This window comes from Dipodomys spectabilis, unplaced genomic scaffold, assembly GCF_019054845.1.
Source record: "Dipodomys spectabilis isolate Male_0828 unplaced genomic scaffold, ASM1905484v1 ptg000268l, whole genome shotgun sequence".
NCBI classification, from domain to species: domain Eukaryota; kingdom Metazoa; phylum Chordata; class Mammalia; order Rodentia; family Heteromyidae; genus Dipodomys; species Dipodomys spectabilis.
The window spans coordinates 4,061,483-4,070,468 of NW_024870945.1; positions in this window are offsets into that span (position 1 = coordinate 4,061,483).

Sequence of the window (8,986 nt, forward strand, 5' to 3'; positions counted from 1 at the left end):
CACTACTCTGGCTTGTTTCCAGGTCCTCAGAACTGGTTGGCAGCTCAGTTTGCCAAAGGCTTTTGTACTACAACTGATCCTTTCATGAATTTGGCATTGTGGGCTGTGAGTTCAAATCCCAGCATGGCCAAAATTTTGTATGTGGAGTCAGAAGCCAATTTTTACACATTTTTTTCCTTCTCTATGAAAGTCCTGGGTCTCAGTATGATGTATAATCCATATTCAAATAAAACCATGTTATAAGATTAAATAAATGTTATATATGTAATAATACTAAATAAAATAAAAAATATGGGTAATAAATGTCATATGGAGTAAACCCATGTATGTAAATAGATTTCATATATGAATATTATTTTTTTCAGGGCTGGGGCTTGAATTGGGCCCTGGAAACTGGACTGAAATTCTTGTCTTCAATGACGATGAGCTTCCTCTCCCCCACAGTGCCACAGTTACCCAGACCTTGAGTTCAAATCCCAGGCCAGCCAGAAAAATGGTGCAAATTCCAAGCCAGGGCCTTAATTTTTTTTGGCCAGGCCTGGGGCTTGAACTCAGCTCGTGGTAACTCTTCCTCACCTTCCTCATCTTAGGCTGAGGTGCAGCCTCTGGACCCACAGCCCATCCTGAGATCCTAGGACCCGAATTCAAATCTTGGGACTGGCAAAAAAAAGTGCTGGGAAGGTAGCTCAGTAATAGAGCAGTAATAGAGTCCTTGCCTTGCATGCATAAGGCCATGGATTCAATTCCTCAGTACCACATAAGCAGAAACAAGTCAGAAGTAGTGCTATGGCTCAAGTGGTAGAGCGATAGCCTTGAGCTGGAGTTGAGGGACAGCACCGAGACCCAGAGTTCTGACCCCAAAACCAAAAAGAAAAAAGAAGAAAAGAGAAGGGTAAAAAATTAGAAGGTTAAAACTGGGAAGTATCAGAGGCGGTTTTACATTGTTTTTTCCTTTGCATTGCAAGCAGGGCTCGGAAAGTGTAAATGACCTTGCACTGCTGAATTTTGGTGGGCTATCTGGGAAGCCATAACCCAAACCAGAAACCTAGGCCTGGGGTATGAATCCCAGGACTCCCACCTATGAATGGTAGGATATCCTAAGAAATGCATTCCGATATACATCCTTATAAATGGAATGTTGTAAAGTAACAATTACATTAGTGTATGATTATATTATAAAATTATACACAATAACTATACTATATTGAAATTTTCAATTAATAATTTGTTATGTATTCAACCATTATATTTCAATACAGGAAGGAATAATTTATTGATAATTGGTAGTAATATAATATATATAATTAAATAATATACAGACATCTCTGTCTTGTTTTATACATATATATATATGTATATATATATATATATATATATATGTTACAATCTACATATCTATTTCTACACTTGTCATTCCTGGAGCTCAGTGGTAGAATGCTCGCCTCTAATGCATGAAGACCTGGGTTCAATTCCACACTATTACATGCACGGATAACCCGGAATTAGTGCTGTCAAGCAGTTGAGCACTGGCTTTGAGCATGAAAGCTTAGGGACTGTGTCTAGGCCCTTACTCAAGCCCCAGGACTGGAACCAAAAACAAGTTAGAATGTTCTGACTGCAATTATAGAAAGGCAGGATTTCAAATACCTCATCACAGAGCAAGCTGGGAGTCTGAAACTGACAGCTGTCATCTAACCTGACTTAACCAGAGGTCAATAGCTGCAGCCCAGCATCATGGAACCAGACACTGCTGGCTCACCACTAGCTGCTCAGGGGGTGAGATCAGACACTGGGGGTTGAAAACTCAGCTCTGGCAGGAAGTCTGGTAGACTCTGAGCTGTGCCTGAAAGTGATAGAGATCTATCTTTGAGGAAATGATCTTAGAACAGTACCTCCAACCTATGAGTGAAATCCCTGAGGCTGATGACTCTCCCCCACAAAACACCCCTCTAAACCATTAGATGTGAACTTGTGAGGTTTGTGACGTGTATCTGAAAGAATGGTGATACTGAAGAAAGTACCCTAATTCTAATGACAATTTGTGGGATATAGCTATGTGATGAGTCCTTCCTGGGGTGCTGGGTGTTGAGTACTTCTCGATTGTCCATGGGGTACTGAGTGCTGAATCCTTCACAGGGTGCTATGTGCTAAGTCCTTCAAAAGTTTTATTCTTTCATCTGGTCCTTATAAGAGCTACACAAGTAAGATGAATGTGCAGATGAGAAAGTTGAGGCTCAGATATGTCCCCAAGGCAGGGACAAATTTATGTATGTACTAAACTCTAGTGACTTGTCTCCTGCAGAAAATTGTTTTGGTTTAGGTTACTCCATCATGAACCTTGAACTCAGAGCATAGATGCTGACTTTCTTCTTGGGCTCATGGCTAATTTTCTACCATGCTGAGCCAAGCACCGACTTGCAGCAAAGTGTCATGGCTTAGATGTCTTTAGCTGAGGTCTATCATTCTGCCTGCTCAGGAAGCTGAGGATCTCATTTCAAAACTATCCCAGATGACAGTCCAAAGTCAGCCTTGGCAGGAAATTCCTTGAGATGGTTATCTCCAATAAACCACCAGAAAGCCTGAAGGGGCATTGTAGCTCAAGTGGTAGTGTGCTAGACTGAGATGAAGAGCTCAGAGACAGCACCCAGGCCCAGACTTCAACTCCTCCAACTTAAAAGAAAAGAAAGAAAGAAACCTGAAGTGGAGTGCTGGGAATGTTTCTTAAGGGTAGACTGCTTTGTGTGTGTGAAACCCTGGGTTTGAATCCTCAGTACCACATCCCTAGAAAAAAAGCCTGAAGTGGCTTTGTGGCTCAAGTGGTAGAGTACTGGCCTTATACAGGAGAAAGGTACAATGGTTAGGTCCATAGTTCAATCACCAGGACGGTGTATGTACGTGCGCGCGCGCATACACACACACACACACGCACACACACACACACACACACACACACACACACACACACACACACACACACACACACACACGGAGGCACCGTTGCCAATAATGAATCAATTCATTTTGTTCAGCTCCCTAATTGCCTAACAGAATGACTGTTGAATTAATGGTAGCAGTTTGTTTCAACACTGAAACATAGTCTTACAAAGACAGGATGAGTGTAGGGAACTTGGTCTGCCATGCAGTTGGCACAAATGAAAGCTTCCAGTCAAAACAGAGCACAGGGGAGAGAGATTGCTTGGGGTACAAAGAGGCCTTTTTCTCCTAACCTTAACAGCCTGGGCACACTCATCCTCACTAATTGGCTTGGATGAATTGTTTGTTACCCAGATGCACAGGAGTGAGGCTTTTTGTCTGCCTGTTCCAACAATGAGGCAGATTTCCTCCAGCAGCCTGGGGTATGGAGACCCCCTCAGGTTAACTGGGAACAGTGAGGGGAGCCCCGGAGCATGCACTGTCTTGAATGCACACTCTGTGCTAAGAAATCATTCTATTCAAAGCAAATTTCCTAGCTAGGTGCCTTTCTTCATAGCAACTCTGGATCTTCACAAATTCAAATACATGTATACATACACAGACACATGGAGTTACTGGCTCTTTTTTTGTGGGAGGTCCTGAGGCTGGAACTGTGAGTCTAGACATTTTCCCTGATCTCCTTTTGCTCAAGGAAGTATTTTATTGTGTCCTAAATCATGATTACCCTAGGTTGGGATGCAGCTTTTACACCCCCAGATGGTCCAGGGATCCTAGGACCCGAGTTCAATTCCCAGCACTGGCAAATATACAGTAAACCAACAAAAATGGATGAGGAAAAACCAGGTAATTTTACACAACAGGTTTACTTTTGTTTACTTAGCACTGTGACCCTCCTGGGGCTCAATGACTTGGCTTGAAAATTGTACGTGACCTTGCATGGATGAAGGCTGGGGGGCTGTCAGTGAAGCATCATTCCAACCCAGATACCTAGGCCCTGAGATCGATCCTAGGCCTGCCACCTCCACATGGCTGAAGATCTTAAGAAACTTGTTACTATCTATAGGAACACTAATAGAATATTTGAAATGTACTAACTGAATTACTAATTAGATAGTCATTCCAGTATAAGATTGTATGCAATTAATATAGGGCATTGATTAATTCTTTATTAAGTATTCTACCGTGATTAATTAATGGAGGCATAATTTTAGACCAAATAATTGGTAGTAATAGAATATGTTGGGTTAGGTATTGGAATCTACATAAATATCTGTCTCTCTCTGTATACCTTTGTAGATGCATATACATATGTTAATATACACACACATGCACGCTCACACACACACAAACACACACACACACACTGCAATCTAAACATCTATCTTTTTATATATTGGCCATTCCTAGGCTTGATCTCAGGTCCTCAAATGTGCCCACCAACTTCATTTGCATCAGACTGGTGTGCTAACATTTACCCTTTCATGAAGTGGGCCTGTTAGACCCTGAGTTCAAGGCACACAACTGGCAAAAACTTAATCCTGTTGGAAAAGCCAATTGTCCCACTTGTTTTCCTTATCGGTGAAAGTCCTGGGCCTCAGGAATGATGTAGAATACATAAGCAAATCTATGTCTTATGTAATAGGATGCAAAAAATGTTATATGTGTAATCATACTCACTCAAATGCATAATAAATAAATAAAATATAAAAAATGAATACACTAACCGCAACATGCAATAAACATGTGCATGTAAATATAAATCATGTATTTAAAATGTATACGAATATTATTTTTGAATTCAGGCCCTAGGAACAGGCCTTTCTTTATTGTCTTCCAGCATGGTGATTATCCCATCCCCCAATGTGCTGCAGATTTCCCCAGACCCTGAGTTCAAATCCCAGACCTTGCAGAAAAAATGGCAAGAATTACAAGCCATGGATCCTCATAATATTTTAAATATTTTTAATGTATGTATGTATATATGTTTTTTTTATTTTGTCAGGCACAGGGCTTGAACTCAGGTAGTGGCAATTCTACCTCAGTTTTGATCACTCTAGGCTGGGGTGCAGCCACTGGACCCACAGCTGCTGATGGGATCCTAGACACTCAGGCCTTTCAGGGAAAACAATGCACAGAAAAAATGTGGCCTTTTTATATTTTCTTCCTTTGCACGGTGACCCTCCTGGGTCTGAATGACAATATTGCAAAGGGTACTTCCCCTTGCATTGCTGAAGGTTGGCAGACTATGAGGGAAGCCATAGGCCCAAGTGGCAACATAAGATCTGACCAACCAATGGCAGGAAATACTAAGAAACTGGTTCCCATCCAAAGGAATAACAATGGATTCTTGTCAATGTCACAGTTGAATGAGTTGATCATTAATGATGCTCCTATAAAAATAGACAGCATGTTTTCACGAGTCTGATTGATTTTATTTTTGAAGCATTAAAATAATATTATTATTTACAGGAATGCAATAATTTCAGGACACTGGTTGATTTCATTAATAGTGTAAGGATGAAAACAATAACATTAATTACATGGACGCATAATAAATACCCAAGAATTGGTAGGAATGTAGTCTATATAACTAAATAATGTATAGACATCTCTGGCACTCTATAAAGATACATATTTATTAGTGTACTGTAATCTGCATGTCAATCTGTTCATATTTTGTTAACTCCTGGGCTCGATCTCAGGTCCTGGGAACAGCCTGTCAGCTCAGTTTGCCCCAGGAGGGCATGTTCACACTCACCCCTTCATGAATTTGGCCCTGAAGGCCATGAGTTCAGAAACCAGCACTCCCAAACAATGAATCCTTGAGTAAGAAGCTGATGCTGACACGTTTTCCTTTTCTGTGAATGTCCTGGGTGTCAGGTATGAAGTGGAATACATATGCAGGCCTATATCCTATGTAATCAATGTAACCAATGTTCTATGTGCCATAATAGTCAATAAAATAAATGATCAATACTTAAATAAAACAAAAAAAAATAAAATAACTACACTGAATGCAATATGGAGTCATCGTATGTATATAAATATAAATCATATATGCAAATTGTACATGAATAGGTGGGGATCGATTTCAGGCCTAAGGAACAGACTTGAATTTGTTGACTTCAAGGAGACCAGATTCCCCTTCCTACACAATACAATAGTGTTACCCAGACCATGAGTTCAAATCCCAGTCCTGGAAGAAAAATGGCACCTTTATAGTATGTGAGGCACAATTCTTAGGTATTTCATTATTCCTCCATTTTATGAATGCGATTGTTTAAATGCTTAATAAAGTATTGAATAACATCGATTAGTGTCCTATAATATAATTATGTATAATTTTATCCTAGAATCATTCAAGAACTGCCCATTCAATCATGACATACATCCCATCCCATTTGTATTCATATGGATATGAATGAGTGTCTTAGGATCTCCTGCCATTTGGAGGTGGCAGGACCAGGATTCCAACTGTGGGCTCCAGCTCCCACCATTTAAACCCAAGGATAGGGAACTCACTGGTCTGTCCAAGAACATCAGCATGACCAATGATTAGGCAGGCACCAGTGGCTCTCAACAGTCCTCCTTGACGTTTACAAGGCTGTGATGGGAGGATCATGTTCAAAGTCACCCTCAGGAGGAAAGTCCTTGAGACCCCTGTCCAACTTCAGTGCCAACAAAGCCAGAAGCCCTGTGGCTCCAGTGGTAGAGGGCCAGCCTTGAGCAAAAGCAGCTCAGAGACTGTGCCCAGATCCTGAGTTCAAGGTTCAGGACTGGCATCAAACAGAAATAAACAAAAATCTGTGCAGCCATCCAGCTAAAGCGGTCTCCCTCTTGTCCCCAACTGAATGGGACAGATTTCCCTGAGAAAATGGCTGGGAGAGCCCCTGTCAACTTGACTCTGCCCATGCTGATTGCATCACATCATGTTTCTTTCTGACCAATGGGATACAAGAATGGTGGCAACGCCCACATTCCATGATGCCTGGTAGCACCTGGATACCCTCTTTTAGTACACCACTACCAGCAGTTAAGGAAGGTAGAGGTGGCTGAGTGTTGAGCAAGAGATTCAAGGTAACTTTAGAGAATAGTAGGAAATTGACATGCCCCGGCCCCCTCACCCTTTCTGTGGTGCTGGATTTCAAATCGCAGCCGGCCTAAGGCCCTGACCTGGTCCCTGCCGCTGGTCCTCTGCTCTGGGCCCATGTGTCTGCCATGTCGCCACCATCCTTGCTCGCTCTACCTGGATCAGCTGCCAACAGCATCTCCCAGCAGCACAGGTGAGTGACCGCCCCAACACCATTCCCAACTTGGGTCAGAAACCCCTCTGAGAGCACCATGATTCCCTGCTTGTTTCTTCTCCCTGGCTCTGAGGAGCCACCTTTCTGTCTTGTGCATTTCTGAGAAACAAACAATATATGCTCAGGCTGGGCTGAGCTCCGGTGGTCCTCCTATCTGTGACATGTATGCTCCACCAGGCCTGGTCCTCTGTAGTTGGGATGGTAGACATGTAGAGCCATGCTCAGTCATCATTTAGATGGATTATCACAAACTCTTAGTCCATGGCAGCCGATTCTTGACCACAGATAAAGCTCTGGGTAGGGCCACAACCATCGGAACTCAGTTTCTTCACAGGACAGTTGTGAGGAAACAAGGGATTTATATAGAGAGATCTCTGGAACATGGCTAGGCACAGAGGGAGTGGCCTTCAGGTAGTGTTCTCGACAATTCTGTGATCATATGACAGGAAGATACCTGGAAAGGGCTCAGGTGGCCCCTGTTATTAATGGGGCAACAGGTGTGGGATTATGAAACAAAACATGGCTCTCTTTCATCATTACCCTATCCCCATGAGGAAGGGTATCCTTCACTGTGTTGAGTTTTGCAACTGGGGCAAACAAGGCATGGAGATGCTGGGTGACCTACTTATGACCTCAAGTTCACAGGAAGCTAGGCCTGACTTCTATACCATGCTTCCTAGTTAAATGGATGCTATTCAGTCCCCTTTTTGTAGTAGGAAGTCCACTTCTTGTCAGTCATGGGGCTTGAACTCTATGTCTGTGCGCTATTCAGGAGCTCCTCAGCTCAAGACTAGTGCTCTACCACTTGAGCCCACAGCACCACTTCCAGTTTTCTGGCGGATCTTTGGAGATAAGAGTCTCACAGACTTTCCTTCCTGGGCTGGCTATGAACAATGATCCTCATTTCTCAGACTCCTGTGTAGTTGGGATTAGAGTTCTTAGCCACCGGCACAGGGCTTAAGTGTACTTCTCACTTTCTTTCTCCCTCTCTCTCACATGAACTGGTTGAATGTGTGCTGGAGGAGGTGGCTCATTGTCTCGTTGTGGCTAGAACCTATGGTGGCCCTCTCATTCTGGAGGTGGGCTGTGGGTCAGGAGCTGTCTCGCTCAGCCTGTTGAAACAGCTCCATGACATAAGCCCCTCTGTACCCTAGCTAGACCATGACGGTTATTCATTTTCCATCCACCTTTATTGGACTTCTCATATTGTATTGTTTTCTACATCATTTTCTAGCACCTAGCCAAAATTATGATACATAGTTACAGAATCAAAATGTAATGCCTTCTTAAGAAATTCATTTAGGGTTCTGGGAATGTGGCTTCATGGTACGGTGATTGCCTAGCATGCATGAAACCCTGGGTTCAATTCCCCAGTACCACATAAACAGAAAAACACTGGAAGCGGTGCTGTGCCTCAAGTGGTAGAGTGCTAGCCTTGAGGAAAAAAAAAGCTCAGGAATAATGCCCTAGCCCTGAGTTTAAGCCCCTGGACTGGCAATAAAACAAAAGTATTCAAATTTTTTTTCATTCATGTGACTGTTTCTAATATATTTATAAGATGATTTCTTTGCTGCTTTGTATGTCCCCCCGACAGGATATAACCTCTGCTTTCACTGTATTTAATGTTAGTATAATTTGTGGAGGGGAATGGAAAAAAACAAATCATTTAAATAGGGATACAGGTGGACCCATTGCAAAAACGAGAAATACAAGTCGTTATGTTCAAAAACGAACTTTACAATTTTGGC